The sequence below is a fragment of the Haliotis rubra genome, unplaced genomic scaffold (genome assembly GCF_003918875.1).
Source record: "Haliotis rubra isolate DU_JTF1 unplaced genomic scaffold, ASM391887v1 Scf1484, whole genome shotgun sequence".
Lineage (NCBI taxonomy): Eukaryota > Metazoa > Mollusca > Gastropoda > Lepetellida > Haliotidae > Haliotis > Haliotis rubra.
Genome location: NW_025765430.1, coordinates 50,895 through 61,107, shown reverse-complemented (window position 1 = coordinate 61,107; position 10,213 = coordinate 50,895). Strand labels below are relative to the sequence as shown.

At 39.6% G+C, this 10,213-nt stretch overlaps 1 long non-coding RNA gene across 1 annotated transcript; it reads right to left on the bottom strand.

Annotated features, from left to right (window-relative positions):
- Nucleotides 1-905: 905 nt before the first annotated feature.
- On the bottom strand, nt 906-8,511 carry LOC124269885. The gene is made up of 3 exons (XR_006896637.1): nt 7,339-8,511; nt 2,784-2,785; nt 906-1,149 (listed from the first exon to the last, which is right to left on the bottom strand). It is a non-coding gene; the product is annotated as an uncharacterized LOC124269885 (long non-coding RNA).
- Between the last annotated feature and the right edge of the window lie 1,702 nt (nt 8,512-10,213).

Sequence of the window (10,213 nt, the reverse complement as noted above, 5' to 3'; positions counted from 1 at the left end):
GTCAATGTTCCTGATTTACCCATCATCGTAGCTTTTGCTGACAAATTTGACTTATAACTGTGTACCATTTCAGATGAATTAGTAGAAACTGCTGGTCATTTCCTTCGGCCAATAATATACCAAATGTACAATAATGTACCAATGTTAACAATGCTTGTGATTTAATCACTATGATTTTACAGATTAGAGATATGATTCAATTTCCAAAGGTTTCAAGAAATCGGTGAACAGCTTTAAAAACACAATTAAACGAAATTACTGGAAATATAGAGCGTCAAAGAACGCAGTAAGGCTGCGGTCGGTGCCATTAGGAAGGACGGAGTATCATCATTAAACGTCCTCTTTTAAGCTCAATGCTATCTTATTCTGTGAAAGTAAATAAAGATAGTTTAGGTTTCTTTTCCTTGCTTTTATCATCTTTTATGTGAGCCATTATTGAAGAAGCCATCCCAGTCCTATGTGTTGAGTATCTCTACACCAGGGTTAAGATTATGTGCAGTTCACAAACCAAACATAATATTCTTCAAATGGCAATAAAGTTTCGAGAGATATGCCATTTTTGTACATCCATTTGAAGTTAAAGTATATGACTTTATGTGTCTATTATTGTAAAATGAGATCAATGTTTCATTTTATATATTTGCAGATAGCTTTATGAAATACACAGTTATTAATGTATGATGGCAATTACTGGCAGAGGAAGGGCACTTCCTTTCGTTCCAACATACAAATTACAACGAACTTTCAAATTCACAACTCAACATTTGATGGTTGGTGGCGATCTGAGATCTATAAGAATACACTCGATTATAATTGTAGATTTTTTCTAGCGTTCATTACAGAATGCGATAAGATACACGGCAAGTAATGACAACCACAAAATAATAAAAAAAGCTAAACCTTTGTTTCAAAGTGTAATACAAGTACATTTGCATTATATTAATTCATTAGATTGGTCTCTCTCTCCGTAGCCACTGAACGACCACAATATAACCAAACTGTATACTCAGTTAATTGCATAATGATTAGACCAAACACTATATACAGTCAACTGCATACCACTGTAACAAACACTATATACAGTCAACTGCATACCACTGTAACAAACACTATATACAGTCAACTACATACCACTGTAACAAACACTATCTACAGTCAACTACATACCACTGTAACAAACACTATATACATTCAACTACATGCCGGCACCCATGAAAGGCCACCTCCTCGTGGTGGGTGCTGGGTCACGCTAAGCGCCTTTCAACCCCCCGTTGTGGACCCGGGGGGATATTTGGTCCACCAACCTGTTGGCCGTGGGTTGCGCCCCTGTGTCGGTGGAGGAAGGGATTCTGGTGGTTGAGGGCACTGGTTCCAGGAACAGTGTTCCTTTGCCCAACACACCACTTTGGCCCTGACTTCACCTAGACGGGTGGTTGAATGGGCCCGGTTCAACCAATCGGCTGGTCATGCCAAGCCCTGTGCATGTATAGTGTGCTGCACAAATTTCGGAAACTATTTAAAAATGTATCATATGTTTTGGCTTCATGGTTATATGTATTTAAATTCCAAATGAGTCACTTCTATTTTCTAATCTGCCTAGAGTCTTATGCGCAGAAGGCGGTGGCTCATGGGCCAATCCGGTGGAAAAATTATTATTTTAGTTTTTCTGCTTGAGTATATCATCCGAGTATCCTTGGTGCTGCAAGTTGGAGGCCCACTTGTTTTTAGCATTGTCCTTTGTGATACTCCGTGGTGGGTGGGGAGCTCGGATGATGAAATTTCAAAACTAAAACATGGCTTATGAAACCCCAACAAAGAAAACCAAACGTCCTCTTGACACTGATCCTATTGACGATGACCTCAGACCGTCCAAAGCTATTGACTTTTGGCCACGTTTTGTAGTGATTGAAACTGTTGACAAGACACCGTTAAAGTTGAACCCTTTCGCCATATCTAAGGGTATTCAGGGTATAGCCGGAGATGTTAAGAACATTAAAAAGTTACGCTCAGGTGCGCTGCTCGTTGAATGTGTTAAACGACATCAATCAGCCAACCTGATGAGCACCGAATCGTTCGTCGGCGTTCCCGTTACTGTCTCTGCTCACAAAACATTAAATACAAGCAAAGGTATCGTCAGAGACCGTGATTGCCTATTTGCTGACATGTCAGAACTTGATATCGTGACTGAAATGAAAGACCAAGGTGTGCTGTACGTCAAACGCTTTTCAACCCGTAAAAACAATGAAACTATTCCAACCAACACTTATCTATTTTCCTTTTCTAATCCGACAGCTCCCAAATCACTGAAGGCAGGTTACTGCAACATCCAGGTTGACTTGTATATTCCCAATCCGCTCAGATGTTTTAAGTGCCAGAAGTTTGGCCATGGTGTAAAGACTTGTACATTGTCCGTTGTGTGTGCTCACTGTGGTAAGAAGACACACACAACTGAAGATTGTACAAGTACCTTTAAAAAATGCACCAACTGTTCAGGAGAACATTCATCTTTCTCAAAAGAGTGTCCGATTTGGAAAGAACAAATGCAGATCAACAAGATCAAATTCACCCAGAACATCAGTTTTTCTGATGCCAAAAAAACTTGTAAAGAGCTCTGAACTTACAGAAAGTTATGCTTCAATAACCAAAACACCAACTGAATCAAGCCCTAAAGTATCTACATCATCCACAAGCTGTCAAACAAACTTGACTTGGGTCAAAAGTGACAGTCCACAGTGTTTATATCCTGCTATATCATCTCAAACCACGGAATCACTTCCTAGTACATCTGAAAGGCAGGCAGAGTCATCTTCAGATCACAAGTCACTCACTCAGTCACGTTCACAATCTCAATCGTCATCTGATACTCAGCAAACTGCTAAAAGCAAACATAAACAGAAGCTTGATGCTTTCAAAAAACAAAGTGGCAGAGCCCCAAAAGGGTCGGAAAATATAATTCAGTTATATAACAAATACGGATCACTTGAGGACATGGACGTGTCCGAAAACGTCCATTCTAGGGCACATAGCTTGTCGCCCTCGAAAACAGTGCGGGGGTAGATCCCCAATTAATCCGCCTAAAAGATAGGTTTATCTACCAATATCGTGCAGTGGAACTGTAGGGGACTCCGGACAAATTTTAATGAAATACAGCTAATTGTCCAAGATTTAACACCATCAGCGTTCTGTCTGCAAGAGACATATCTGAAACAGACAGACCATTTTAAATTACGCCAGTTTGAAGACTATAATTATTTTTCCCCTCCAGGTGATAGAGCTACTGGAGGTTCTACTATCCTTATACGACAGAATGTTATTCACAGCCCTATTACTCTTAACACTAATCTCCAAGCTGTTGCAGTGCGACTTACTCTTGGTGTAGCATTTACGTTGTGCTCTCTGTATATTCCACCTTCATCAACACTTCAGCTGACTGATCTTCAATCACTCTATGATCAACTCCCGAAACCATGTGTTCTCATGGGTGACCTAAACGGTCACAACCCACTCTGGGGCAGTTCTACCATTAATACTAAAGGTAAAATAATTGAAGACTTCATTTCCAATAATGACCTGTGCATATTTAATGATGATTCAAGCACCTATCTGCATCCCGCAACTGGCACTTATTCTTCTTTGGATTTATCTGTTGCAGATTCTAACCTCTTGAATGAATTTGATAGGTCTGTTCATAATGACCTGTGTGGAAGTGACCACTTCCCAACTATCCTTTCAGAAATAACTCCATCTGATTCTCCATCGTACACAAGATGGAACTTTTCGAAGGCTAACTGGTCTTCATTTCAATATAATTGTAAATCGAAATTGCGACCCGATTTTTTCAGTGATATAACTGATCCCATTCAAACTTTTTCTGACGTTTTAAATGAAATAGCTGATGAGTGTATACCCAAGTCCTCTACGACACCACATGTACGAAAACCATGGTTTAATACTGATTGTAGACAAGCCAGGAAAGCTAGGAAAAAGGCCGAGCGTTATTTCCGACATCATCCAACTGTCCATAACTTAAATAAATTTAAAATACTCAATGCAAAGGCGCGTCGTACCTTTAAACAAAACAAACGACAATCTTGGAGAAATTATGTCTCAAAAATTAATTCGCGCACGCCAATGTCTAAGGTTTGGAACATGGTTCAGCGAATAAAAGGCAAAGGTTCAAAATCAGCTGTACACCATCTTAAAGATGGTGATAACTTGATAACTGATAAATCTGACATTGCAAATAAAATTGGCGAAACCCTTGCCAAAAATTCATCATCGGCAAATTATGTCCCTGAGTTTCAGAGATATCAGAAACAACAGGAAAAGACAAAACTTAATTTCGACTCCAATAACGGTGAAGATTATAATGAAGTGTTTTCATTACATGAGCTACATACTGCTCTTGAGCAAGCTCATGACACTGCAGCGGGTGATGACAATATACATTACCAGCTACTGAAACACTTACCTGAACCATGTCTGATGACACTTTTAGATATATTTGACCAAATCTGGACGTCTGGAGAATTTCCTCCTTCATGGCGTAATGCCATTGTAGTCTCAATACCAAAACCTGGCAAGGATCATACAGATCCGTCTAATTACAGACCAATATCTCTAACTAGCTGTGTCTGTAAAACCATGGAACGTATGGTGAATAATAGATTAACTTGGTATCTTGAAACCAACAACCTTATAACCAATATTCAATGTGGTTTCAGGAAAAATCGAAGTACCATTGATCATTTGGTACGATTAGAATCCTTTGTTAAAAATGCAATCGTAAATAAACAACATGCAGTATCGATATTCTTTGATCTCGAGAAAGCTTATGATACGACCTGGAAGCATGGCTTTTTGAGGGATTTACATGACTTTGGTTTGAGAGGCCGTTTGCCTCTTTTTATATCACGGTTTTTGAAAGACAGACAATTTCAAGTCCGAGTGGGTTCAACCCTGTCTGATCATTACAATCAGGATCAGGGTGTCCCTCAAGGCAGTATTTTGTCTGTCACTTTATTTAGTATCAAGATTAACAGTTTATCCAAGGTTTTAAACGATTCCATTGATGGATCACTTTTTGTGGATGATTTTAACATTTCTTGTTGTGGTAAAAATATGCATACTATTGAACGGCAATTGCAGTTGTGTTTAAATAAAATAAATAAATGGTGTCTTGAAAACAGTTTTAAATTTTCCAAATCCAAAACTAATTGTCTACACTTTTGTAGAAAATATAAACTGCATAAAGATCCAGAACTATCTTTAAATGGCACTCCCATCAAAGTTGTGAAGGAGGCCAAATTCTTGGGTCTAATCTTCGACTCCCATTTAACTTTTTTGCCACATATTAAATCACTGAAAGCCAAATGCCTGAAAGCACTCGATTTGTTGAAAGTTGTTTCCAACTCAAAGTTGGGAGGGGATCAAGCTACCCTCCTCCACCTCTATCGATCATTGGTCCGCTCGAAACTCGATTATGGCTCCATCGTATATGGTGGAGCCTGCAAAAGCAACCTAAAACTACTGGATTCTGTCCATCACCAAGGCCTAAGACTTTGTCTTGGGTCTTTTAGAACCTCTCCTGTTGACAGTCTTTACGTCGAGGCAGATGAACCTTCTCTTAACCAACGCCGTATAAAATTATCTTTACAATATATTACGAAATTATATTCTAACGAGACTAATCCTGCATTTCACTGTGTCTTTCATCCCCGTTATGAGGATTTGTATAACAAAAAACCTTCTCTTGTTCCGCCTCTTGGGCTCAGAATTAAGCCATTTATTGCTGCTTCCGGCATTGAGCTGGAAAATATATCTCCTTCCCGTCTTCTTTCTTCTCCTCCTTGGCAATTGGTTAGGCCACAAGTTGACCTAACATTAACAGCATTTAAAAAAGCAGAAACTAATGAATTACAATATATACAAGAATATCATCAATTAAAAAGTAAATATAATACATATAAATCCTTATTTACAGATGGATCCAAGGGTGGTGGCGCGGTGTCATGTGCCACTGTCATTGGATCCAGAACCATCTCTTCTCGTTTACCAGATAACAGCTCTATTTTTACAGCAGAAGCAAACGCCATATTAACAGCCTTAAAATATATTAAAAAACACCCTAAATATCAACAATATATCATCTTTTCTGACTCACTTTCTTGCCTTCAGGCTATTAAAAATATTTCTTGTAAACATCCACTTTTATTAGAAATTATTGAATTGTATAATGCGCTTGGAACAGGCCAATGCGACATCGTCTTTTGTTGGTTACCCAGCCACGTTGGCATTTCTGGGAATACAATGGCCGATCTTGCTGCTAAGGCAGCACTCAACAAATCTGTGACACCACTTCTGATCCCATACTCTGATTACAAAGCTGCTATAAGATCTTATATCCGTGATCTGATGCAAAAGAAGTGGGACACCCAAGTAGGTATCAATAAATTACATGCAATAAAACCCTATATCAGTTACACTTACTTGGGTTGTCAGTCCAGATTTGAAGAGGTCATTATGCGACGATGTCGTATTGGCCACACTAGATATACGCATGAGTACCTATTAAAAGGTGAGGATCCTCCGTTTTGTATCCCTTGTGATGAACGAATCACGGTCAAGCATGTCTTGCTTGACTGTGTTGAGTTCTCCATCACAAGGGATATATATTTCAAATCCCGAACTATGAAGGATCTTTTTACTAACATAAGTCCTCATTTAATTATTGCTTTTTAAAAAGAATTAAATTTGTTAACAGATTTGTAAATAGCTAAATATTTTATGATTGGAAGTTTGAATTAGTAACATAGATTGTTAGTGGCTGTATCCTCGAGGGGGTTAAAGTACTGTAAAATTATTGTCCTCCTGAGAGGGTACGTAAGTCCCAAAACATTCAAAGTAAATTTCAACTTTCCGTTTTTAATCGTAGAATATTTGTAATTTTAATGTATGGCTAGATATGTCTAAATTGCTAACGGCTGAGGGGATGATATAAATCCAGCTAGGGCCCATGCAGGAAGCAAATGTACTGTAAGTCCCCATGGTCCCTAGTATGGTGATCTACCTTCAGTTGTCAGCGATCTATAGCCCATTTTTAGATTGTGTTGTCCCCTATGGTTAAAATGTTTTAGATTCAATTACTAGTTTTACATATATATATCTGTGATACTCTAGTTGCTTTACTGTCCTTCGATGACAGGTTTTATAATATATACATATTCCATTACAATGTAAAATGTTCTCGTCACGATATGGCTGAAATATTGCCGATGTGACGTTAAATATTAACTCACTCACTCACTCAACTACATGCCACTGTAACAAACACTATACACAGTCAACTACATACCACTGTAACAAACACTATATACAGTCAACTACATGCCACTGTAACAAACACTATATACAGTCAACTACATACCACTGTAACAAACACTATATATTGTCAACTAGATAACAATATAAGAAAACACGATATATAGTCAGTTACTTACCAATATAACAAAACACTATATACTGTCAACTACATACCACTGTAACAAACACTATATATTGTCAACTAGATAACAATATAACAACACACGATATATAGTCAGTTACATACCAATATAACCAAACACTATATATAGTCAGTTACATTCCAATATACACAAACGCTACATAACAATGCAAGCAAATGGTATGCATAGTCAACTACATGACAGTATAACCACATATTATCTACTACATAACAAAACAACAAAAGGTATACAGTCTATACAGACATGTGATTGTCCCAGGAGGAACATCTCTGTGTGTGTCTGTGTGTGTCTATCTTGTCCTTGCTGTTCCGCTGTATGACCGCTGCTTGCAGAATTCGCTTCATGCGGCATGATCACCGTACACATATCAGGATCAAACAACTCCAAATATTCGTCAATGTCCGTTCAGAAATCACCAGTGACAAGGCATGTTTATTTACGGAAAAATCCATTCCTATACCGCAGCCATATGTTAACTTGTTGACGTCATATGCCTGGGTCACATATCCATTTTAGCCATGAGAGTTTAGTTTATGATGCCTGGCTGGACTGAAAATCAGCAAAATTGAGAGATACCCGACGTATGTTTTTGACATCGGAAAGACTCCGTTCACACATCGTGGACAAAACGGAAGAAAATAACTCAGAGTCAGTAACGGATGTGGCACCAGTGACCCTACAGGCACCTGCCAGACCACGAGGGAATGTTTCAAGTGTGCTGGTGTGGTATGGTCACCGGAGGATAACAGAAAGGCTGTCTGCCGGGAATCGATCAATACTCAGATTGTACCCGTTCGTAGACCGTACGACTACACTAAGTCGGAAGGTGACCAACCATAGTCTGAACAAACATGGAGCAGGTATCATTCAGACTCTGGGAATCTTGACGTGCATGGTCCGGGGTATAATTACTGGTCCGAATGGGTAGAGGAGCATCAGGCTGCCTGACCCACTCCACTTGCTGTGCCCGGTTCCGTATGGAGTATGCCAGAGCCCCACACCATCAGGATGTCATTCTAGCAGCGTTGTCGCAGGAAGAAGAAAGGTACCAAGACTAGAGCTGCATCAACGGAAGTGGTGGATCCGGCCTTAGCTTTTGCGTCGTCCCGAATACAGCCTGTTCAAGACTTTGATGGCAGAGCTAGAGAGGAAGCATCATGGTGATTTCAAGAACTTCATGAGGATGGAGTCACCCATATTCCACGAATCGCTCCGGCATGTTAGCCCAAGAATCGAAAAGAGTACAGAGTAAGATTATATGCATATATGGTGATTGAAAACTTTTGTTGTTGCAAAAAACATTTTAAACATAAATTACGATTATGTGTTAGTCATTCTATTATTTTCACATTTCTGTGTGTTGCAGAGGGAGGACATCAGTGGCACCCAGCCTCAAGTTGGCTACCACCCTGCGCTACCTGGGGTGAGTTACCGTTCGCTCTCCTTCAGTTTAAGGCTTGCTCACAACATGGTCTCTTTGTTTGTGCCACAAGTGTGCAGGGCCATTGTTACTGTGTACATGGACGACAGAATCGGAGACCGCTGGAACCTACATCATTGCTGTGGCACGATTGCTGGCAGGCATGAGGCCATAAAAAAAACCCCAAACACAGTAGCACACTGTTCTACAATTACAAGGGTTATTTTCCATCGCCTTGTTGGGTGTTAAACTTGGGTTACAAGTTCCCAGGTGCTGACATTGGTACCAACAGATTATTTTCTTGTACAATCGATCAGCGGTGGAGCCAGCTCTGGTGGAAAGAACTATTGGTTTCCCAGACCCAGAACCTTTTCCAAACAATTATGGTAAATTGCCCCATTTCATTGTTGCAGATGATGCCTTCCCCTTCAGGTGAAACAAACCTCCCATCAGTTCCTGACAAGAGAAGAGTGGTTGAGATTGCATTTGGGATCCTGGTCAAGAGGTCCCGGTGTCTTCTTGGCATCATGGCAACCGTCCAAGACACAGCAATCAAGATCGTCAAGGCCTGTCTCTGTCTACCCAAACCTGGGGAACGTGGAACTTGACAATGAGTACACGATGAATCCTGGTGCATGAAGGAATGCGGCCATGATGCAGGAGGTGGAAGCAGCTAGCCGTGGCCATTCTTAAACAAAGATTAGGCTGCAAACAGTTCGATTTGCTTTTGCGATGCTTTTCTCAAATAATAGAATTTCAATTCTTTCTTACAGTGATATAAGAGAAAGCTCGTGTATTGATCGAGTGGATGTGTTACAACATACTAGCTTTCGCCTTCGTTAAAAATGTTAGCCAGAGTTGTTCAAAGCCTTGATTGAAAATCAATATGCCTTCGTTGTGTGGAGCCAATCACTCCCCTACCAAGAGGTTGTTGCGGCCAGTGTTGTGTCTCGGTCACAACGTCACATCTTACAAATTCCATTCTTCTCTTAATCATTTGTTGCATTTTGGAAGAACCATTACATAAAGATAAACATGTCATGAAATGTTACCCCTTCAATGAGAAAATATCCTAAATCGCAAAAAACTGTTTCCACTTTCGTATTTATCTAAACGTTGTCATTGAAGACTTTGTCGTTTTGATGTGTAAATATTTATTGTCATGCACTTCGATGTCGCTGTTGTAGAAGTATTTGTATATAAACACAAAATGTGTAAAGAGCCTCAAAACGTACAGATTGTGTACGTCTGTTCATGGTTCAGAAAA